At 37.3% G+C, this 24648-nt stretch overlaps 1 long non-coding RNA gene across 1 annotated transcript; it reads left to right on the top strand.

The window, feature by feature from the left end:
• The first annotated feature begins 5497 nt into the window (after positions 1–5497).
• On the top strand, positions 5498–7194 carry LOC111091010. The gene is made up of 3 exons (XR_005372938.1): positions 5498–5612; positions 6637–6680; positions 7078–7194. It is a non-coding gene; the product is annotated as an uncharacterized LOC111091010 (long non-coding RNA).
• Positions 7195–24648: the final 17454 nt, after the last annotated feature.

A 24648-nucleotide genomic window follows, 5' to 3' on the forward strand; every position in this document is an offset into this window, starting at 1 on the left:
TAAATGTAGAGAAAACTTTTCACATTTACCTTATACCATTATTAAAATATGAACAGCTACAAATATCATAAGAGTAGAAAACAGCAGAAAGTTCTAATACATTGAGTAAAGTGAATGTTCATCTCAGTTTATCTAAGTTGTCTAAAATCTCTGGATCTGTGAAATTTGTAGGGGAAATTTTCACTATCAAGTTCCCCCATCTTCCATTTTGCTGTTATCCCAAAAATAATCTGGTAATTATGTATCTTTTGAACATATTTGGATTTTTGAACCCTGATACTGGCTGTCTTGCACAAGTGTATAAGGTGAAGAGAAATAGAAAAAAAAAAAAAAACTTTAAAGCCAAAATATTTGTTTGTTACACTCAAATTTTAAGGGCTTTTGTTTGTTTTAAATTTTTATTCATTTATTTGAGAGACAGAGAGGCATGAGTGGAGAGGCAGGGGGAGAGGAAGAAGCAGACTTTCCCCTAGGCAGGGAGCCAGATGTGGGGCTCGATCCCAGGACCCCATGATCATGACCTGAGCTGAAGGCAGATGCTTAACTGACTGAGCCACCCAGGTGCCCCTAAAATTTTAGTTTTAGTTTTACCCAGGCGTCCCTAAATCGACTTCAGCATTGATTTGCTGAGCAGTATCAACTGATATACTCAGGTAACTACTTGACTTCAGGGAGCTAAGTCTTAACTACCATACTGTACAGATAGACGCTACTTCACTCACAGAGGCTTCCAGTGCATAAGCCATTGACATCTATAAAATAATCTCTCTCCCCTGAGGTTGTGAAGGAATACTATTTTTGAAAGCATAAAATGATAGAGAGATTCCATATTGAGTTTTTATTATTTGATTCATTCTTCCTACCTAACACAGACTTCATACAGAAAGGATAATGTAATATCAAATGGTTATGAAAAACTGAGTGGAAGAAAAGGCTGCCTGTGTATTTGTAGACTGCAATTTCAATAGCCAGATGCTCATTTTGTAATGTGATTAGGTCTGAGCAAAGAAAGATATGAGAAGTCCCACACATTCTCCTTACAGAGTATTGTATTTTTTATTAGAAAACAACAGTTTTGTGCAAGACATCCCCTAGGTTTTGAGAAACCAGAAACTTACTCAAGGTTTTACGTCTATACTTGTCCAATTTATTTTATAGCTCCCAGTTGTCTTGGGAAAACATGTGATCAAGATATAAATAGAATTCTGAAGCAATTCCATTTCTTTCTATCTGTAGGCCTAGAAAATGTTGCCTCAATATTTCCAGGAAGTATACCAATATATTATTCAAAATTACAGTGCAAGTGGATTTTACAGCTGCTCCACAAATTTTATGTACTCTGTTCAATCAATCACTAATTGACATAAATGCAATAAATGAGCAAGTCTCGTAGAGAATCCAAACGAAAAAAAAAAAAAGGTGATAAATTATAATCAATCTGGGGTGACACCATAAGACAGAGCAATGTCTCATCACTGGAAGTAGAAATGGAAGATTGATCTCAAGGAAAGCTTCTTGTTCCGACTTTGTCAGAAACTGTGTGAAATTAAACAGGTAAATTGACTTGTTCAAACCTCATTTTCCTCTTTTCTGCTAATGAGCTCGGAAAAAAAAAAAAGCTATCACTTCTAGGAATAGGAGTTAATAACAAATTCCAATGATGGCTATGAAAAAGTTTGTGGGAAGTGTTAAATGTACCTTAAAGAAATTTCAACAGAAGAGTCTGGTGGACATTAAGGTGATTATCGTAACTCCACTCCACAGGGAGAAAATAAGGAGGGAGAGAGACAGAGGCACATGACACTTTCCAAAGTTAGTCTGTGGAGCTGGGTGGAGGAATCAGGCTAACCTACCCAGGAGCCAGGAGAATCAGGTCAAAGTTTGTGTGTCAGAGTAGAGTATGAGGAAGGAATGGACCATTCCAGGAAAGAAGAGCAGATAAAGGTAGGAGAGAAAAAGGCATATTTAGTGATTAATGAAAAAAACACATTAGCAGAAGGAGGAGCTTTATCAGTGAAGGCAGGAAAGGAGCAGTGGATGGGTAGGCTGGAGGAGATAGTTTTTGGGAGGCTTTGAATGCCATGGTAAAGCCAACATTTTGAAAAAAAAATCACTTTTTCTTGCTTTCAATTTTTTTAAATGATTGTTTTTTTTTTTAAGATTTTATTTATCTATTCATGAGACAGAGAGAGAGAGAGAGAGAGAGGCAGAGACACAGGCAGAGGGAGAAGCAGGCTCCACGCAGGGAGCTCGACACGGGACTCAATCCCGGGTCTCCAGGATCAGGCCCTGGGCCGAAGGCAGCACTAAACCACTGAGCCACCCAGCCTGCCCTATTGCTTCCGTTTTTAACAGAGATATCTAACAAACAATTTTAGGACAAGATATTAAATATTAAATGCATCTCTAAAAGTTGTTTAGAACAGTATGACACCTGTGATGAGCACCATGTAATGTATGGAATTGTTGTATCTCTATGTGGTAGGCCTGAAACTAATATCTGTCTTAACTAGAATTAAAATAAGAATGCAAAAAAAAAAAATGACACTTTATTTTCATAAGGAAGAACATCTGGGAGAAATATTGGTTTTATGATGAACACATCCACAATTGAACTGGACATAGGGATTATTAGTATTATTATTTAAATAATACCCTGAAGAAAGGAACTCTAATGTTTAAAATTCATCTGTTCCAATGACAATATTTAATAATATTCATGTCTTTCTCAATACAGAATCTTCAAAACTCTCTTTTCAAGGAAATTTCCTGAAAATGTTAGTGATTTCATTAAAGTCAGAAACTGTGATATGACAGATATCACAGATATCAAATTAATTTTCTTTTACTTCTATGTTCCAATTTTTGCAGATTATATGTATACAGGCTACTTTTCAACCTTGTGTTTTGGGGGCACCGGGGTGCTTCAGTCGGTTAGGCCTTCAACTCTTGGTTTCAGGTCAGGTCATGATCTCATGGATCCTGAGATCGAGCCCTGGATTGGGCTGTTCAGCGGGAGTCTGCTTGAGATTCTCTCCCTCTGTTCCTCCCAACCCCCTTAAATAAATACTCTTTAAAAAGAAAAAAAAGTATTTTGGAATCTGGTAAAAATAAGGAATAAAGCATGAGATTTTTACTTTTTGCTCTTTATAAAAAAAAAAAACAGAAAAATTAGAATTAAAGAAATAGCCTATTTTTATTGGATACTAACTAATGTCTGGCCCCATCTTAGGTAGTTTCTGTAAATTGAATTTACCTGGACATTAAAAGTGAGGTGCTACCATCCCTGTGAACACTTGGTCACAGAAAACCTTTAAGTAACGTGCACAAGATCACACAGCTAGAAAGTCACGGAGCCATGATGAAGCCCAGGTGTCCTGAATCTAGAGCATCCTTTGTTATCTCTATTTACTGCTTTTAGTTTTAAGTCATCTGTGTCCAGGTTCTTATGTGTAAAACAAGGCAGCGATGATCACCTTGTCAACGTGTCGTATGGATAATGTGCATAAAACTGAAAAGCATGTGAGAGACACCCAGACTATTAATTCCTTCCCCTAGTCTTTCTGCCAGTGATAAAAATCTCTAGACAAAAGCACAAAATTCACCAAGTATCTACTATTCAAAAGTACCTTTGAGTACCTTTAAATGACATTTCTTCACAACGAGCACCGGGGGCTGCCTGTGAGTGTGGGATCCCTAAACTGTACCCCTGAAACTAACATCACACTGTATGTCAACTACCTGGAAGTTAAATAAAAACTTTAAAAAATAGTATTTCTTTTTGTGAAGAAGGCCATGCTGGCTTAGCATTTATAAATTTAGAATATTATATGTTGTATTTTCTTAGAGTTGGGGCAAAATTAGCATTTGAACCCTGAGGGTGTTCTTAAGACAAAGCCTTCAAACAACATGGAATTTTATTTGAACTCTCCAAGTCTCTGATTTTTTTTTTTAAGATTTTATTTATTTATTCATGAGAGACACAGAGAGAGGCAGAGACCCAAGCAGAGGGAGAAGCAGGCTCCATACAGGGAGCCCGACGTGGGACTCGATCCCAGGACCCCGGGGTCACACCCTGATCTAAACGCAGGTGCTCAACCACTGAGCCACCCAGGGGTCCCCAAAGCCCCTGAGTCTTATTGTGAATTACACACTTGGAAAATTTTTCACTATCCTCATTTCCACTCTAAGGAAATGTTATCTTTCCCGTCCTCATTTGGCAAAGACTATTGAAATATTTGAAATAATTGTATCACTTATACTGTAATTACAGAATTGCTCCTTTTGCACCTTTCTTAAAATTTGATATTGTTATTGATTGAGGATGCTCCATGGTGAATTCAAAGTGCACTTGAAATCTCATTTTATGAAGATATATAATTATTTGACCTTTCTGCTTCTATCTGACAGCTGGTAGTGCTCCTGATGATGGCGGGTTGAGGTGCATAATCTTATATTTATTTTGCAACTTGTTACATTAATAGCTGTGTCTTTTGTTCTTAGTTGTAATGATTTTCAATGTGCTCACTTTGTATTGAATTTGAGGGTTTTTTTTTTTTTTTTTTACACTGAAATTCCTTTTGTCTATTCTTGAGCACATCTCTAATCTCTCTGCAGGTCAGAACGTTCATCTTTCATCCCTTCAAATAAACGCATCTCCTCAAAGTCACTCTTCACCAGAAAGAGTAATTAATATAACTTTTCCACTTCTTAGCCCCAGTTTTTGAGTCAGTTATAAAATGCCATTTCTGAGATCCCAGTTAATTCAGTGCTTAGGTCAAACATGTAGGGGATATATAGAACAATCCCTGGAAGACTTTTCCATTTACACAAACTTCTCTGCCATTATTTCTTTTTTTTTTAATAAATTTATTTTTTATTGGTGTTCAATTTGCCAACATATAGAATAACACCCAATGCTCATCCCATCAAGTGCCCCCCTCAGTGCCCGCCACCCAGTCACCCCCACCCCCTGCCCACCTCCCGTTCCACCACCCCTAGTTCGTTTCCCAGAGTTAGGAGTCTCTCATGTTCTGTCTCCCTCCCTGATATTTCCCACTCATTTCTTCTCCTTTCCCCTTTATTCCCTTTCACTATTATTTATATTCCCCAAATGAATGAGACCATATAATGTTTGTTCTTCTCCGATTGACTTATTTCACTCAGCATAATACCCTCCAGTTCCATCCACGTCGAGGCAAATGGTGGGTTTATTTCTAATTTTACAAAGTCCCGAGTATGTCAACAATGAATTAAATGTTGCAGTTTCTGTGATGCTTCCTGAAATGATAAATTATTTGTTTTATGTCCCTGTAAAATAAAACACTTAAGACCCTCGGCTGTATAGGTATTTTATAAAAATACAGTCTGTCTCCAGAAAGTATTTATATAGGAATGTACAACCTTCTCTAATAGTTTCAGACCATTTGTTTAGCTTCTCTTTGATAAGTGACAGTCTCTTTTTGTCCTTAGAAAAAGACCTCATCCACATTCTTCCAACAGGTGCATTAGTGCTGGAAGACTGTCAGGTGGATAATGAGAATTCAGCGACTTGAGAAGGCATGTCATATTTCTGAAAATGATGGAAAGTCACTTCCCACCTCTTTCCTAAGGTAGATGTCTTATTTTCCTGCCAATCTCCTGGCGTCACATTAGTCACACATTCTTGATCTGGTCAGATTCATCAAATAAACGATTTTTATCAATTACGTGACAGTTTATATTGTCCAAACTTGTGATGAGCCCTACTGATTTTTCAGCATCTTTTCACGGATGCATCCAATGCCCTCCATCTACCATTGCAATTCAGTGAGAGGTGCTGATGGAAACATCAATGCTTAGAAAAACCCTCTCTCCCTGTGTTGCACCCGGATAGCTGCTGTTCATTCTTTAGATTTTAACCTAGGGATTAGCCCACTCAGGAAACTTCTTTCTCTTTGTATATCCACATCCACCCATGCTCTCAGACTGAGGATAACCGGTCTTCATTTCTGCCTCTGAAGCGCTCTGTGTACACACCTATACACCTATTAAAGCGCTCCATGCAGTGCGATAACATGTCTGTCTCCCAAACTAGATTGCAAACTCAACGAGAAGCTTTAGGTCTATACGAAAAAAAAAAAAAAAAAAAAAAAAGTCATCATTAGAGGTATAAAAAAGGGTGACATATTTCAAGTTATGTTTTATTAGAATGAAGGCCTCTGAGGGTTGCCACACAAAGTGATAAACCAGCAAGTTGTTTAATACATGGTCGAAGGAAGACGCTCATTGATTATTTACTGTTTTTCATTTAGTGATTTTCTTAATCTTCTGGTAGAATTTAAGTACTTTTACCTGATACCAATAATTTCATTTCTAAATATGATGTTTCAATCCACATTTAAGATCTGGTATATTCCAGCTTCACAAATGAATGCTTCACATCTGTCTTCCACAGTTTATTCATGGCCTCTGATTATTCTTTTCGTTATAACATGTTCTCATTTTATGAGTGCCATACTTTTTGCTCTTTCTTTGAAATGAACATAGAGACTGGAACTAGAGAATTGTGAGTTCCATGAGAAATGGCATCAATTAAATAAATAGGAAGCTATCTATTCAATTGTATAACCAACAATATTCTGATTTTTCTTTCAGATTTCTTAGAAGGTTTAGGGAAATTGCTAGTGAGACCTAAAAACGTAAGTATATGAATAACTAAAGACAAATTAAATAAGTGGAGAGTTATAAGGGAAATGACAATCATAATCTTCAACTCAGTTATAAATGGCTACTTTAATAAAACTGATAAATATTTAACAAACTTTCTAATTTAATATATTTAATACAAATACTCAATATTGAGTTTACAAAAATAGGTAATATAACTATATGGGAGAGAATGAGAGAAGAGATATAATATGGGAGTGAAAATAAAAGCTAAATTCTAAAACAACTAGTGAATAAAGAGAGATAATGCCTAAAACTTTGAAAAAACAGTAAACTCATGTTTAAGCATCATATCTAGAAATGAAATTGTCAGTATCAGAAAAATGTACCTAAAATTTAACTTAAAAATTTTTTTAAACATGTATCCAGAAGAGGATGTCTAGAGGGTGTGAAATAAGGCACTGGACTGAAGTGAGAAGGACCACACATTTATCGAGAGGCTTTTAAAATATATGGATATTGGGATCCCTGGGTGGCGCAGCGGTTTGGCGCCTGCCTTTGGCCCAGGGCGCGATCCTGGAGACCCGGGATCGAATCCCACGTCAGGCTCCCGGTGCATGGAGCCTGCTTCTCCCTCTGCCTGTGTCTCTGCCTCTCTCTCTCTCTCTCTCTCTCTGTGACTATTATAAATAAATAAAAATTAAAAAAAATATATAAAATATATGGATATTAGGTCAATTTGTATTAATTCATAAGTTTTAATGAAAAACAGGCATATTTGTTTATGACTTAAAATATTTTAGAATTTAGTTTAAAACTTTATAGTTTTATAGTGCAAGTAAGCAGAATTGAGAGGTATACTAGACTTATGAATCTAATTTCTTAAATCTAGAGTGTGTATATATCTATTATATTCCATGTAAATGGGAATCTAGAAGAGAAGTAAAAAACCAAAACTTTCCTCTGTGGGCCCTCTTATTTATTAGGGGTCTGTGATGTTGAGTGTATTTTATGTTACCAGAAAAGTATAAGGATATAAATATCTAATCAAATTAAAAAGTAAAAAGAAATTAATAATTCAGAGAAGGACAATGTCATAATCACACACACACACACACACACACACACACACACACACACTATACCCTCAGGGGCACCTGGGTGGCTCAGTGGTTGAGCATCTGCCTTCTGCTCAGGCTGTGACCCCAGGGTCCCGGGATCAAGTCCCACATCAGGCTCCCCTTCTTCTTCTTCCCCTTCTCCTCGTTTACCTCTCCCCTCCTCCCTCCTTTGCACCAACACTTCCACCGCACGATGACGCTTCCAGACACTGGAGTACCAGGGACACCAGGCATTTTTTTGGTGTGAGCAGTGGCAGTCTGCTAAATTGCAACGCCGTGACAGCGCTGCTCCCCAGAGAGCTGGTGTGAGACGGTCTATCCACATGCGACACACCTGCCACGCTCCTTAGACTAAGTGAGGATAATCCTTCTTCAGATGACAGCCAGCTGATGAGTATTCCCAGGTCCAAGATGCAACCCAGATTCTAATTAACCTGATTAAGCCTGTTGTACATAACTGCATTTTTCCCCCTCTTCCTTTGATCAAGTTGTCACTATCTATTTGGATATTCATCTTTTTTCCTGTTATTTACTGGTCAAGATGTGCTACATCTTAGAAACAATGCAAGGCCTCTACTTTTCGGTTGCTAGAATCCTCTCTGGTGCCCTCGCTTCCCTCACAGGCCAAAAGCAACAGCATCCATGACAAGTTTGAGATCTAACAGGGGTAATGATGATTTACTAATGTTCAAAATCACTTGTGTGGAACATGTGGAGATACACGGTGTTCAAACAGCCAGGATTAAGAAGAGCACACTCTGGCTGATAAAATAAAAAATAGTCTTTACTCTCATGGGAAGTCTTGGCCATGCTGCGGTGGAATGTTTCATAAAAGGGATAATCCGCATGATAGCAACTCAGAGTCGTGCAGCTTTGAAGATTAGTTGCGGGAACTTAGTAACCACACTCCTATTGATGTCCAGCATGCAGGTCAGTGACAGGTCACTTCAAATATTTCAGTAATGAAGAACAGAATATGATACAAGGATCAGAATTTGACTTTTGCGTTCACAGTGGCTTCACCCTTCGTAGTCACCACATGCCTGTTTTGTTTTCTTGTGTTTTCATAGAGGGAAGATGAACACAGAATTCGATGGATTATTATCCTCTGATCATAAAGCACTATCATAATTAAATCACACGCATCCCTTTTTAACTTGAATTTATATGTATATTTAAACAAGTATTCATTTGAATTTATGTATTTAAATATATGTATTTCCATAACTATTTTAAGTAACATAATGGCTATTTGTGAAATTGTACTTGTGCAGGACCAGGCTCATCTTCTCTGTATCATTCCACTTTTGGTGTATGTGCGGCCAAAGCCAGCACAGGTATTGGTGAAATTACTGTGCCTCAAGTTAAAACATTATCAACAACTTGATTCTAGATATTTATGTCTCTTTTTCTTATTCACCTACCCCCACCAAGTGATGTGTCCTTAATTTGTTTGACAGTAGTTTGCTTTCTTTTTTCTTTTTTTTAGTAGTTTGTTTTTTTTTAATGTATTTTTATAGCACACATATATTTCTTGGTTTTGCTTTAAAAAAAAAATGTAGTCTCACGCAACCTGCTTTTTTTACATTGCATTATGACATTAAAATTCATTTATATTTTGCATGGAACATTAATTCAGTAATATTCACTGCTGTGTAATACTCTATGAAGAATGTATCACAACTTACTGATAATTTCTCCTGTTGAAAGACACTTGTGCCATTTCCATCTGTATTGCTGTTATGAATAATGATGCTATGGATATTTTTATATAGATCTCATGTGGCAGAAGTACCAAAATGTCTTTGCATATATACTTGGAAGTAAAATAACAAGGTCAGAGGATATTTGCATATTTACATCTAAAAGAATGCCAAATTATTTTCTAAATTGTTGCATCAACTATCAGTTTTTAATAAATCCATATGATCATAAATAGCTTGCATTGCCTTAAGTTTTCCAATGGAATGGATATAAAATGGTTATTAATATAATTAAACACTCCATATATCCATTGGCCGTTTTCTCTTCTACAGATGGCTTGATAATATCTGAGTGCATTATTTGAGTTTTTATGCCATTCTTATTTGTTTGAGGAAGTATATACTTATATCTAGATCTGTAGCTATCTCAGTTCTATGTACCAGGACTATCTTCTCTAATTAGCGGTTTATCTGTATTTTCTTTAAAGCACTTTTGAAAAATGGAAGTTTTAAGTTTATTTTTCAGGTACATGAGCATTTTCTTTTTGTGATTAGATCCTTTTGTATCTTGATTAAGATATCCTTCTTACAAAAATATAATAATACATTCTTTAAAAAATTAATCATTACTTGGTTTTCATCAAGGCCATTACAGCAATTCAACGGGGAAAGCAAATCTCTCCAACCACTAGTGTTGAAATGATGTCATGTTAAAAAATAAATAATAAAAACAAAAGCTTTGACCCCTATGTAATATCTTACATCGTAAGACTTGGTTATTTTGAGATGCATCATAGATGGAAACATAAAAGCTAAAACTATATGGTCTCTAGAAGAAAAGAGGATAATATCATCATAATTTGGGAGTAAGCAAAAATTTCTCAGAACTCATAATGTACTAACTACAGAAGAAATGTGATGTTAAAATAATAATGATTAAATAATGATAAAGACATATAAAGCACAGTGTTTCTAATTTGCTAGTCTGTACTTTTCCAAGTGGCAAACAAAATGGCTAAAGTAATAGTAAATGATAGTAAATAGTCCAAGAGTGGGTAACAATACAACAAGGTTCATCAAGGGAAGTACTGGTCAGATGTATGACCTTGAGTTCTGTCCACTGGGCAGAGCAACTGTGTCCATTATCAGTTCTGCATGGCTGGTGCTGAGTTTGAACAGGTGCACTATCCCAGTGGACGCCACTGCATTTCAGTTTAGAGGAGCCATCAGTGAAATAGGCTCAGGCATTTAGTAGAACTTCCCATGACCCCAGGGCCCCACTGAGCCAGCAGATTTGCTCCAGCCAGTAGAAAGGAGGACGAAGTTGCCCTAACAGGAACAGCTGCTACTTTCTTCACATAAAGCCAAGATGTGAGCTTTGGTGGACCCTTCCATGCTGATAGTCACTAAGTCTGAGTTAAGTCACACCAAAAAGGGATTATCAGGCTGAAGAGTCAGGACACCTCCCGCTTCAGGCATTCATGTCAACAAGAGGACAGCAGCCAGCTAAGAGCTAATTTCCAACAGGGATGTAGCCTGTAGCAGAGTCAGGGAAGTGATAAGTCAAAATCCCAAAGGAGGTCTTGGGGCAGAGGATGACACCCTTTGCTGAGGTTCCACTTGGCAAAATCATCTGTCATAGAAACATGTTGCTCAAAGGCATCATTTGGGTTGCGGGACTCCAAATGTAAATGGCATGTAATAGCTTGTTAAACAGTTTCTGATGAAGACTTTGGTTTGGTCCCCACTCAAAGGATGCTGATTTGAGGGTAGCCAATGAATAAGAGACCAAGTAGAATGCCCCCACGTGACCATACTGTCTCTAAGACCTGAAAGTCCAATGAAGTCTCCTTTTTGGTAATATTGTTGGAGGAAGAGAAAGCAATTTTCCCTGAATGCCAGAGGGACTGAGAGTTGTGACTCTATTCACATAATGCCAAGAGATTTCACCTGGTAAGTGAGCTCCTGAATTTTGTCAGGGTTTATTAAGCATGTCTGCCGATGGATGGAGACTGCAGTAAGGACCTTTGGGCATGAGGGTCCTGACTTGCCAATAAACAGGGCATCATCTGTATGGTGAAAACTTCGCACCACAAAACGTAGACATTCACTCTACATCCTGACCCAGCCACAGGCGGGGAAGGGTGAAGTTTGGATAACCCTGCTGAGTACTGCCAATGCAGATGAGCAGCTTTGCCACGTGAATGCAAATTAGTCTTGGTTCTTGGGTGCCTTTGGGATGGAAAAAAAAAAAAGTGTTGGTGATGTCTAAGGCAACACACTGAGGGCATTGGTTCATGCAATCAATTCAGTAACAGTCACAATATCTAGAAAAACCAAGAATACAGGAGCAAGAATGGAATTCAGTTGGTTTCATTGTGGAAAACAGCTCCTGTTGGCTTTACAGTGGACCAGACAGGGTGTGGTACTGCAGTCTTGCATCTCCTACTGCCTGTGAGGCACTAGGTCCTTAATCATGGCTGTGATGTCTCCTTCTCTTCCTCAGTTACGATATGGTCTCCGCCTCAGCAGCTACATGAGGACAAGGAGACAAACTGAGGAGTGACTCCTGTCCCTCACTAGCACTTCTCTACAGGCCACAGTCCCCTGAACAAACAACACCCCCCCTCGACTTTACAGGCACTCGTAGTACAACTGTAAAACCACAGAACTAGTATATGAGCAGTGGAGCCACAAAGAGCACACTGGCCCATTTGCCAATGGGTCATTTTATCGGCCTTATAAATCCAGTCTAGGATAGTTCAAGCTTGTATACTTGTCAATGCTTCCTTTATGGTTTCCCAAAGGTTGTTTTTATTTTGCTTTGTTTTTTTTTTTTTTTTTCTTGTTTTGTTTTGTTTTCCCCTGTCTCAGGGAAATCTCTCTCAGAGAGCTAAAGCTTTGCTATCGCAGCCCAGATCCATGGCAAAAAGAAATAAACATCCCTGAGACCTTTCTACTTCATGTCTGAGTGCCTCTCCAGTTGGCATGGTGGCCTGCAGAGGACGCTCAGCTCTTGCCATTTTTCCTGAACAAGCAGCATGTCCCTCCAGCCCCCTCATCTTCCAAGGAAACAGCCAAAGATATAATAAGTGCCCTGCTTTATGCCCAGAGCAGCTGCAAATAACCCTCCTTCTACTAATGGTACAGGTGTGTGCTTTTGTAAATATGGCCTGAAGGAGGTGGGCAGGTGAGGTTTTCTGCTAGCTAACACAAAGCTCTGTACAAACCATTAGAATGGATGGACTTGAGAATGATTGCCAGCCTGGTGAGAAGTCACCCTACCTGTAGGAGCGTTAACAGCAATCAGGGCATCATTTAGAGAGTTGTCTTTAACCTACTTTCTGGAACTCAGCCTGCAGATATCTCACCAATGCCTCTTTATAAACCCACCTGATAACCATACAATTTGGTCAATGTGTTGGCTGCTGATTCCATTGTATGTCCCTAAAACCTCAAAAAACACTTCATCTTTCTTGTTCCAGCAATATATGTCTTGTCAACATCTAATCCTTGCTACCAAACTACCCAGAACTGTGAAGGATTTGAGATTTTACCCTACTTGCAAGATCACAGCTAAGTCTTGCCATGGTTTCCTAGACACTAGAAGAAAACACAAGACTCTCAGGTCAGAGCAATGAGCCAGCGTATTAGCATTTGTGCCAATTTTCTAAGCCCCAGTTCCCACAGAATGATGAAGAGAGTCAGGTGATAGCTGCATGGTCAGGATATATTGGAAGAAAGAAATCTTGAGCTTAGGGAACCTGAATTTTAAATAATGGAGAATAAGGTATTTGCTCTGGAGGGAAACATTTTCTTTGTGATACTTGTCAGGAAGCAAACCTATTCTTCGCTGCAGAGGTGGAGCCTAGCTCTATTTTTCAAGGCTTTCAATATGCCATATTAACACAGTAGTCCAAAACAAAAGCGTTCAGGAGCGGTTAAGTGTCTGCCTTTGGTTCAGGCCATGATCCCAGGGTCCTGAGAGTGTGCCACCCATCATGCTCCCTGCTCAGTGGGGTGTCTACTTCTCCCCCTCCCTCTGCCCCTTCCTCCACTCATGCGTACCCCCTCTCTCTCTCTCAAATAAATAAATAAAATCTTTAAAAAAATAAAAGAACAAAGGCAGTCAGTTACCTCTGCTCTCAAAACATAGTAAGACGTCTGAGGGAAATTGTCACCTACTTTGATAAACACTTTGACCTTACCTAAAACTTAAACATACACCTCCCCCTATTGCCCAGCAATTCTACTCCTAGGTATTTATCCAAAGGAAATGAAATGAATGTCTATAAAAGGCTTGCACCAGATGGTTAGCGCAACTTCCTTTATTCCTTATTAACCAAAACCTCAACTGAATATCAACAGGACAAAGGATAGACAGACTGTGGTATAGTCATACAAGAGACTACTACTCACCAGGGGGTGGACCTTAAAAATAATTTTTGCAGTCACAAAAGCAAGAATGAGTGCATATAATTTCATTTGTATGTACTTCTAGAACGTGCAAAAACTAATCTCTGGTAAGAGAAATAAAGGTTGTGGTTGCTAGGAGGTTTAATCTAGGAACACACCTGAAGGAACTTTCTGGGGTGACATATTTATCTAACTATACATTTAAGAACTATGCCTCCATGCAGTGTGCAAATGATGCCAAATTAAACACAACAAATTGGCTCTGACATTGGAAATGTTTGATTTCCCTGAAACTGATGTTTTTGTACAAAACGCGGAGCATGATTTATAACACCCACCATGCTGTACAGGCTTGTGTCAGACCCTGTTGTCATGCTTTAGAAGTATCAACTAATTCAACTCTCACAGCATTACTATTACTATCCCCTTTTACAAGTAAGGAAGCTGAGGCACAAAGTAGTTAAATTACTCAAGGTCACACAGCTAGTAAGGACATGGTAGATTTGAAACCCCAGAAGCTAACCATTTGCCCCATTACGATTTCCAAAACTGTCTCCTCTTTTTGGGTAAGTGTAGTTGTTGTGCCACGTTTGAAGGATCGATAGACACAAATCAACACTAAGTCAATAATCAGGACCCTGGGTTGCTGTTTGGAAAGATAATTTTATTGCCTTGAATATGGTCTCATATCATCAAGACGAATTACTTGAATTATTTAGACCTGTGCTGCCCAATAACCAATAACCACCAACCTCTCATGGCTATTTAAACTTAGATGAAAAGGCATTTAAATTCAGTTCTTCAGTCGCATGAGATGCTTTTCAAAAGGTTAAAAGCCGTAGGTGCTAGTGGCTACCATATTGGACAAATACAGTACAAGAAGAGGACAGTTCCACTTCACAGAGAGTGCTATTTGGGCAGCACTAAGCTAGACTCATCCTACCCAGAGTGTTTCCCTAGGACAATGACTTGGACACTACCTGGGCATTTGTTAGATGCATAGAACCCAGACCGATTGAAGAAGAATCTATGATTTAACAAGAATTCCAAGTTACTATTTCTGATGTGATATTACATTTGGCACAGCCATCAAGTGTGATTAATGAACATGACATCACTCTGAGTTTGTATTCAACTTCTACTACTGAACTGATTCTAGCCTTATTTTTTTTTCTTGTCAAATAATTGCTTCCTAGGCTCCAATACACTGCATAGTCTGATATAAATCTGATCATCAAACATGTAGCAAAACTGAATTTTATAGTTTATCCCAAACTGATGACATGTCCATGAAGAATTTATGACTCAACTCTGTGTTGTGGTTCCCTGCTTGAGAATAATAGTCTAATAGTTGGTTTCACATAACTGCTGCTCCCTGACTTCTGCGAAGCACAGGATTCAGATAATGGGAACTGGACAAAAACTTCATTGTACATTTGAGAAAATATGAAGAAATCAAACAAAAGTAATAGAAGGGATGGGATATGACCTCAGACTTTAGAATCCAAATTCATAATCTTACTCTATATACTCCAATGATAAGTACCTATAATGTGATTCATGTCGTAAAAAACTAGAAGCTAGTATCATCATGATCTTTCTTTAGATTGTCCTATTTATATGCGGTTGGTGATGCCAAAGCCATAAGCCAGAAAAAAAAAATTTCCAATATTCTTGATTTTCTAAAAAAAAAGGTATTAAATTTAGTCTTTTGTCATTATTAACTATTTCTTCATTTAGTATATGAGAAAGAGCCTTCATATTTAACAATTTGAAAAGTTTTTTGTTGTTCCCTGTGAAAGGTGTTGCGTAGATAGAACTGACATTTTATTTTACAGTAAAAGCTCTGCACAAGTTCTCCCAAGAAATGACCTTGAGTTGAACCTACTGCTAGTCACATTTATAGAGACCTTATATATAAGGTTTCATCATGTAAGCTATGACTGGTTGCCATCTATTAGTTTACTTCTCAAAAACTATTTGAAGTTGATACTATTATCCCTAATTTTCAGATAAAGTTTGGATACTAAAAAGAGTAATACAAGCTGGTAGGTGGAATTTTATTATGATTCTTTTATTGTAAAGCCTTTCTCTTCTTCTTGTACTGTATTTTGTATTCTGTGCCCTACTCCCTACCCCACCCCCCATGCCGCCATTTTTCCCTGTGGTGGAAAACAACATTTACGTGTCTTTTATTTTTTATTTTTTTTATTTCCTAGTGAAGTAAAAACATTTCAGAAACTTCACATCACTCAGGAGTATAGGCAGGGCTAAAATGAACATGTCCAAATTCACATCTGTGTGTACCTATAAGTTTGTCTGAAATACTGAGGTCATTTCAGAATTCGATTAAAATAACAATTGTGTTGTCACTTCAACTCAAAATTATCACTTTTAAGAACCTGGTTATTTACAAATGAGTGTCTTCCATTTGTTTAAGTCTCTCTAACCACTCCAAACTGATTTAAGAAGCATTCAAAGATTATTTAGTCTTGCATATTACACAGAGTGATTTACATATTTTTATCTCAAAATTCTCATGCCAATTTAAATGAAGTGGATTTTATAATCGCATTTGATAGATGCCTTTCATGTGCTTCAAAGAATTCAAGGAACCTCCTCAAGTTTATACAACCAGTAAGTCAAAGGCTGTTAGGCTCTGTAACACACTTAATGACTAAAAGCCAAGCAGAGTCAATTTCAGCGATTTGTGCTTCTACGTGAATAAGAGTATTGCTTTAGTAGAGTATCTGCAATTGACCTTGACTTTTGTCTTACTTTTATAAACTGGAGCCCTATTTGTTCTGACACTTGCTTCTACTTAAGCATCTCAAAGTTGTCATCAGCGCAGTGGTCGGACAACACAGGTTGGAGGGAACCTACAAAATATCATCATTTACTCTTTTGCCAGTTTCGCTACCTATTAATTTTTGTGAAAGAAAAATCAGTATAAGTAGGATATCTGACGACCGTTATCCTAATATCCTGTCCCTAAGCATCCCTTTAACAGCAGAAGGGATATATGTATTTGGATCTGATATTTTATTTACTGAGGCTGATTGCTTAGTCTGTTAACAGATAAATATTGACAGATGTCTCAGGAAGATAATGAGAAAAGGCGTTTCTGAAATTTGTAGCAATTTTATGCTAACTCATAAAACCATTTGGTATTCAGTCTTATGCAGAGATAGAAGTGAAAGCAAGATGTCTCGTTTTTTAATCCATATAATTACTTTCTTTATTTCTATATAATTACTTTCTTTAAAAATTACTGCTTGAGGCAACAAGGGGGATATTCTCTTGAAATCACTAATAAAAACTTTGCAACATTTTAAACAATTCAAAGTGAAGATGCCTCAAATGTCAACCTCAGGCGGATTTTGCAGTAACATTGAAAGTAATGCTTTTTCGTTATAAAACAGTTGAAAAATAAATAAATATGAAAAGATGAATAAAAATGACTATACTTCTACAATTATTACCCAAGGTCAAAAGGTATGTTTTACTGTATTTACTGTTGACTATTTTTCTCTTAAGGTAGATAGGATTTTATTTTTTTTTAAATGGAAATAGTGATCACTCAATATGTGGAACTTACGATCTCTAAGTTTTACATACATCATAAATTAAATATGCACTAAATTTGAATGCTTTTAAAGTTTTCAGTATTTTTCAGTTTTTTTTTATGGAACATGGATTTTTAATGAATTTCATATTGCAATGAAGACACTCAACACTTAAAAACAATTACATAAATACAATAAAAACACTTGCTTCTACACAACATTTATAAATGTATACTCTCCCCCAAAGAAACTTGTATTTCACAGATTTAAGCAACAAATGATTTACATAGGATTCTTCAAATTCCAAAATATGTACAGAATTTTTGTCTCTCCATTTGATTTAATTGTAATTGAAATAACATCCATATCCCTGAAAAACTTACTACTTACAAATGAGTGTTTTTCTCAATGTCTAGGTTTGAAGACTCCTGGCATTAATATTCCAAATTGCAGTTTCCTATATACAGATAAGAAAATAAATACTGATGTTCCCAAAGGTAGTTCACAGACAAGTTCACAGGCCCTTATTCCCTAAGATTTTAAAAAGGGGTAGCAGTCATTTTATTGTGTACTGATGCTAAGGCAAGAAAGAGGCGAAAACAACTCCAGCGAGCACCTGGAATTGAGTGGCAACGGGCTGGGTAATTTTTCCTGGTGCTGCGTTGCCAGCACAATGCAAACTTGCCGACTTGTAATGTTCATCGCACTTGGGAGCAGCCCAGAGGGGCACACGGAGGTATCTGGGATTCCAGAACTCCACCATCCTGGACAGCAATGCTCCTCCTTGGCCTAGATGTGATCACCAACAGGAATGATAGGACTTGAATGTGAAATTGGGTTTGTCTAAAAACTTTCTTGAAATGAATGGCCTTAACAGTGTCCCGCGTGTACTGCTGATAGACTCAGGCATCCACTCAGAAGATACCTATTGAGCACCTTCTGCGTTTAAGGCTGAGTGCTCATGTCTCAAGATGTAAAGATGAACAAGAAAAATAGACCCTTCCATTGTCATATCTAGAGTGAATGAAATGGGTATGACCAGATGTGCTAGTAGAAGGGAGTCTCTCCTGTGATCCCATCTGCCTGGTTGTTTTGGGCAGAAACCATTAACACAAGACACCTTACCTGGCCCAAACGCTAAGAGGATTGACAGCTCTTTTTTGATCATATGAGTGGTGGCACATGACTCTTCTTAGTGGAGTGGCCATGGTTTTTCCTGTCCATCTCTCTGAGAGAGGTGGAAAAAAAAAAACTCATATTAGTATCACCTCTGCAATCTCCTTTAGAAGAGTGAGTTTTTCTGAATTTCCTTAAAACCAGCCACTATGCTGGGTTATCTGAAGGCAAAGAAGGCATTTTCCCATAGGAGGATGGCGGAGTAGCCCCGTATTTCAATAAGGGAAATGCAGTCAGAATGTTTCTACTTTGAGAATTTTGGAAGAAATGCTTCCATCTGCAAAGATGCCTGGAGAAGGGAAGGTGTCCCTACTGTGGAACCTGTGACCATTTTGGAGCTCAGAGAGGAGTCATCTGGGAGGAAGTGGAAACAACACTGCTAACAGGGAGAGATGAAACTGATTGTGGAAGTGGATGTTTTAATGAGGGAATTTAGAGAAAGAGCAAACGAGTGTGTGTGTGTGTGTGTGTGTGTGTGTGTTCATCCATAAAATATGACAAAAGTAGTCGTGAGAGCTCAGTGGTTAGAATCATGGAGAGGATCGCGAGCGCTGGTAAAGGCCTTGGAAAATACCCTGGAAAGAGAGCCCCCCAAGCAAGAAAGAATGCAGGCAGCCTTACAAATGGCTGGCACACATCCATCCATCACCATGGCCATTTAACTTGATGCTCATTGGAAGAATAGAAGTATACTTTCCTTTTATCAAAATTACTATAATGATAATGAAGGAACCGTAGTAAGCAAAACAAAGAGAATAATCCACATATTGTGATGCCGACAATTTTTATGTCTCCATACTTCTTTTCCATGTGTTCTTTTGGCAAAGCCATTTGGTGGCCAGGTTTTTATTTTGTTTCTTGGGGTTTACAGAGTAGATCTTCCTGGATGTTTAGTCCATTCATAATCCTTACCTCAGTCAACAGATCAATACCATGTGACATAGTCTTAGCTCGCTCCCTCTGCCTCGATATTCTCTTTCCCGGACACACAGGCCAGCATCCAGAGGTGGTTTCCCTCCTTCCCCTGGACTGCTGTTGTCAGGATCCTTTGCTGGCTCCCCTACTCCTCCCTAACATCTTAAGTTATAGTGACACAGAGCTTGGTGTTTGGTACCTTGTCCAGCTTTACTGACTGCCCCGTTCACATGCTTCACTATCCCATGTTAAAATACCATCCATGGGCTAACAACCTCTTACGTATGTAGATCTTAGCTCCCTCCTGAGCTTCAGAGTCATGGATCAGCCTGCCTACCTGATTTTTCTACTGAGATGTCAACCAGGCATTTCAAATTTAATGCATTTAAAATTTAACTCCTGATCTACTCCCCTTCCAAACTCGTCTGCCCTCCACCTTTCCCATCCATCCGATGGCAACTCGAACTTCCATTCACTCCTGTCATCGTTCCCTTGCCTCTCACATCTAAGGTCTGGAAAACTCCTGTTGGCCCTTCCTTCAAATCCATTCTGACTCTTTCTGTCACTAGCTTCTTTGTGAGTTTCCTGGATTTCACCATTACCATCCACTCCCTCACGCACAGCACCCAGAGTGACTCTTTAAACATGTAGGTTGTCGTCATTCCACTCCTCACAACACTGCAGTGGCTCCTCGTTTCAAAGTGAAAGTCATGATGATCACAGCCAGACAGCTCCATTTCATCTGCATCCTATTGTCCCTCTCTTCTCTTCTTCTACTCTCTTCTATGGCTTCCTAAACATTTTTAAGATTAATATTATTATTATTATTTTTACCTTGAAGCTGAACACCAGCAACACTGGCCACTTTCATGCTCTTGAACATGATGTGTCCTATTTGAGTTATTCTGTGCTGGTTGTGGCTCTAGCTTTAACAATTTATAGTTCTCAGATAGTTTCAGGATGAACGCTGGCCCTAAGACATGCATAGACTTCAAGTCTGTATTCAAGTACTACCTGATTAAGGAGATCTTTCCGACTTTCCACCATCGTGCTCTCTCTGTCCCCAGTCAACACACACACACACACAGACATGCACATGCACACACTTTTAAAGAAATTATTTTAATTTCAGTTAGTTAACATACAGTCTTATGTCAATATTTATTATTTATTTATTTATTTATTTATTTATTTATTTATTTATTTCCAGTTAGTTAACATACAGTCTCATGTTAGTTCTTTTAATCTTTATTTATTTATTTTTTTAAATTTCAGTTAGTTGACATACAATCTCATGTTAGTTTTTTATTTTTATTTTTATTTACTTATTTATTTTTTTACTCGTGTTAGTTTTAGGTGTACAACGTAGTGATTCAGCAATCCCGTACATCATTCAGCGCTCATCGCGACAAAGACACTAACACTTTTTCAGATATGTTATTTGCAAATATCTTCTTCCATCCCATAGGTTGCCTTTTAGTTTTGTGGGTTGTTTCCCTCATTGTGGAGAAGTTTTCACTTTGATGTAATCCCAATAGTATATTTTTGCTTTTGTTTTCTCTCTCTCAGGCGACATATCTAGAAAAAATTCACTACAGCCCATGTCAAAGAGGTTACTGGGTGTGTTCTTTTCTAGGGATTTTATGGTTTCAAGTCTCACATGTAGGTCCCCAATCCACTTCAATTCATTTTTGTTTATAAGGAAGTGATCCAGTTTCTTTTTTCTTTCTTTTTTTTTTTTTTTTTTTTTGCATGTCACCATCCGGTTTTCCCAACACCATTTGTTGAAGAGACTGTTCTTTTCCCATTGGATATTTTTTCCTGCTTTGTCAAAGGTGAATTGACTATATAGTTGTGGCTTTATTTCGGGGTTTTCTGTTCCATTGATCTGCCCATTTTTGTGCCAGTACCACACTGTCTAAATCACTACAGCTTTGTAATATTACTTAAAGTCCAGAATTATGATGCCTCCAGCTGTGCTTTCCTTTTTCAAGATTGCTTTAACTCTTCAGGGTCCTTTGCGATTCCATATAAATATTAGAATTGTTTGTTCTAGCTCTGCAAAAAATGCTGGTAGTAATTTGATAGGGGTTGCATTAAATGTGTAGAAGGTTTGGGTAATATAAGACATTTTAACAATATTTGTTCTTCCAATGGAATGTCTTTCCATTTCTTTGTGTTGACTTCAATTCCTTTCATCAGCATTTTCTAGTTTTCAGAATACAGGTCTTTCACCTCTTTGGTTACACTCATTCCTCTTATTTTTGAAGCAATTGTAAATGATATAGATTTTAAAAATTTTCTCTTTCTGCTGCTTCACTATTGGTATACAGAAATGCAACAGATTTCTATATGTTGACTTTGCATCCTGTAACTTTATGAAATTTGTTTTTCAGTTCCAGCAGTCTTTTGGTAGAATCTTTCATCATGTCTTGTCATTTGGAGATAATGAATATTTTACTTCTTCCTCACAGATCTAGATGAAATCTATTTCTTTTTGTTGTATGACTGCTGTGGCTAGGATTTCCACTAAATAAAAATAGTGAAAGTGGACTTCACTATCTTATTTCTGATCTTAGAAGAAAAACTCCATTTTTTCCCCAACGAAGATGATGTTAGCTGTGGGTTTTTCATATACAGCTTTTATGATGCTGTGATATATTCCCTTTAAACCTACTTTGTTGAGGATTTTTTATCATGAATGAATGTATTACTTGTCAAATGCTTTTTCTGTGTCTATTAGAATGATCATATGGGTCTTATCCTTTCTCTTATTGATGTGATGTATCACATTCATTGATTTGTGAATATTGAACCACCCTTGCAACTTAGGAAAAAAAATCCCACTTGATCATGGTGAATGATTTTTTTTTTTTAATGTGCTATTGAATTCAGTTTGCTAGTACTTTATTGAGGATTTTTGCATCTATGTTCATCAGGGATATTGGCCTATAGTTCTATGTTTTAGTGGTGTCTTTATTCAGTTTTGATATCACAGTAATGCTGGCTTCATAGAATGAATTTGGAAGTTTTCCTTCCTTTTATTTATTTTTTTTAAATAATTTGAGAAGAACAGGTATTAACTCTTCTTTAAATGTTTGGTAGAGTTTACCTGTGAGGCCATCTAATCCTAGACTTTTGTTTTTGGGAGTTGACTACTGATTTAATTTTTTTTCCTGATTATTGGTCTGTTCAAATCTTCTAGTTCTTCTCCTTTCTTCTAGTTTCTTCTCCTATATAAGTTTTAGTAGCTTATATATTTCTAGGAATTTATCCATTTCTTTTAGGTTGTCCCTTTTGTTGGCATATAGGTTTTCATAATATTCTCTTATAATTGTTTCTGTTTCTTTTTTTTTTAAGATTTTGTTTATTTATTCATGAGAGACCCAGAGAGAGAAGCAGAGACACAGCCAGAGGGAGAAGCAGGCTCCCTGCAGGGGGCCCGATGAGGACTTGATCCCAGGACCCTGAGATCACACCCTGATTGGAAGGCAGACACTCAACCAGTGAGCCACCCAGGTGTCCGTTAATTGTTTCTATTTCTATGGTGTTGATTGTTACTTCCCCTCTCTCATTTGTTATTTTATTTGAGTCCTTTCTCATTTTTTCCTGATAAGTCTGACTAGATATTTATCAATGTTACTGATTTTTTCAAAGAACCAGCTCCCAGTTTCATTGATCTGTCCTATTGTTTGGGGGATTTTTGTTTGTTTGTTTGTTTCTATATCATTTATTTCTACTCTAATCTTTATCATTTCCTTCCTTCTGTTGGTTTTAGGTTTTGTTTGTTGTTCTTTTTCTAGCTCCGTTAGGTGTAAGGTTAGGTTGTTTATTTGATATTTTCTTGCTTCTTGAGGTAGATCCGTATTGCTATAAACCTCCCTCCTAGAGCCACTTTTGCTACATCTCAATGGTTTCAGTTGCTGTGTTTTTATTTTCATTTGTTTCCACATACTTTTTTATTATTTCTTCTTTGATTTTTTTGGTGGACCCATTCATTGTTTATTAGTATGTTATTTAACCTCCAGGTACTTGTGGTGTTCCCAGATTTTTCTATGTGGTTGACTTCTAGTTTCATAGCATTGACACACATACTCTTGACTCTATTTTTCCTATAGTGGTTTTCCCATATCAATATATAATATAATTTATTTATTATGTTTACTATTTATTATTAGCTTCTGCTCTCTATGTTCTAGTATGATAATTATTTTCTCTCACTTTATTCAGTAATATATGGTGGGGCCCTAGAATATTGTCTGGCATAGAGATGTTCAGAAATGTTTGTTGCACACATGAATGTGGCATGTAATGGTTTTCTTAGGGTCCAGGATCTTATTACAGAACATACTTTGATATTTTCTTTTCCCAATGTCAAACTCATCCATGGAATATGCAAAACATTTTTTGTTTCTGTTTATATCTAGAAAAAGAAGGAAGGGTATATGATGAAGGACAGTGACAAAAGAGGGTCATATGGCTTTTATACGGGTTTAGGCTGGGATAAAAGGATGGTTTGTGGGGGGCGCACGGATGGCTCAGTGGTTGAGCATCTGCCTTTGGCTGAGGGCATGATCCCAGTCCCGGAATCGAGTCCCACATCAGGCTCCCTGCATGGAGCCTTCTTCTCCCTCTGCCTGTGTCTCTGCCTCTCTCTGTGTGTCTCTCATGAATAAATAAATAAAATCTTTAAAAAGAAAAGAATGGTTTGGGCATTCACTACTTCCATAAAAATAATTTCTTTCTTTTGAAAGAAAAAAGTGTTCTTTTATAAAATTATTCTTATTCAAGTCTTCTGTGTGGCAGCCCTTGCCCTTGGCTTATCAAAACCATATCAATATATAATATATATATTATATATTATATAATTTATTTATAAATATAATTTATTATTATTTATTATTTATTTTATTTTATTATTTATTATTTGTTATTTTTGACTTTTTATCTTTAACAGCTTGGAAGTTAATTGTGTGAATTGAACTTTGCTTTACAAAAAAAAAATTAGAAGTGCCATCCAGTTTCCGTGTAACAATCAACATCTTTACTTATATCTTAATTCAGTACCTGACTCTTAATTCAGTACCTGACTCTTTGTCAGGG

The sequence above is a fragment of the Canis lupus genome, chromosome 18 (genome assembly GCF_011100685.1).
Source record: "Canis lupus familiaris isolate Mischka breed German Shepherd chromosome 18, alternate assembly UU_Cfam_GSD_1.0, whole genome shotgun sequence".
Taxonomy (NCBI): Eukaryota; Metazoa; Chordata; class Mammalia; order Carnivora; family Canidae; genus Canis; species Canis lupus.